A 1,142-nucleotide genomic window follows, 5' to 3' on the forward strand; every position below is an offset into this window, starting at 1 on the left:
AGCCTTTCCTCTCTAAACAGGGGTCTAACCGGGGTTTGACCATATTTTGACTGGGGACGGGATGAACATCCCCCGTACCCGCCGGGGGCCGGAGCTTATTACTATGAACCGGGGCTGGGGATTCCAAACCCCGCCCCATCCCCACCCCCACCCCGTTGCCATGCCTAATCAAGGTCTGCATGACCTTGTACAACGTTTTATTTAAGTTTCCATTGCTATTAGAGAAAGTTAAGGATGCTAATCGGTGTTTCTCAATGATAAGTTCATATAATGTAGATCTAAACATCTGTTTTTGTAGTTTTGCGAAGTTTTGGCTTTATTAATTTACACGTTGATTGAGTTAAGCATGTGACATAGTTCCGAAAACAGTGAATTTTTTTTTATAACATGATCTTTAAAGGTTATGGGATGTTGGAATAGAGATGACAATGGTGTCGAGGTATCGGGGATCACAATCCTCATTCCTATCCCTGTCTAAGAATAATATTTCATCTCCATCCCCATCCCCATCGAGGAATCAAATATTTTTCTTGTGTATACAATTTAATTTTTACGTGATGTTTTATATATTATGTATATAAAAGGTCAATTTTACGTATAAATGATATATAATGTTAAGATATTAATTACCCAAATTTTAAATTGTTGCATTTGTATAAGGGTAACATAAAAAATTTAGTTCAAACACAAATATATCAATTACAATGCTAATAACTGAAGTTTTATATAATCACACCATTATATCAGTAAAAATTTATATGAACAACCAAATCAATAATGTAATTCTTTTATAAGTTTTCATCACATAAGATTAATTATAATTATATATTATATATACTCATTGGGTTTCTCACTATATCATTATACTTAGTATATATATATATATATATATAGAGAGAGAGAGAGAGAGAGAGAGAGAGAGACTTGAGATCATGTGAGACCAAAGGTTTTTCGTGGGACCCGTAAGACCAGTTCTTAACCCTTGGATTAGATCTACAATCTGAACATTCATAAATGCCACGAGACTTCTCAATAATCACAAAATTGTCACCGTACAACTTTAGATCATTAGATCATTAGCTTATAAAGTTGATCGATGAACATAAATGGGTCTTACGGGTCTCACAAAAAACCCTTGGTCT

The sequence above is a fragment of the Cynara cardunculus genome, assembly GCF_001531365.2.
Source record: "Cynara cardunculus var. scolymus isolate 2C chromosome LG 6, CcrdV1, whole genome shotgun sequence".
Classification (NCBI taxonomy): Eukaryota; Viridiplantae; Streptophyta; class Magnoliopsida; order Asterales; family Asteraceae; genus Cynara; species Cynara cardunculus.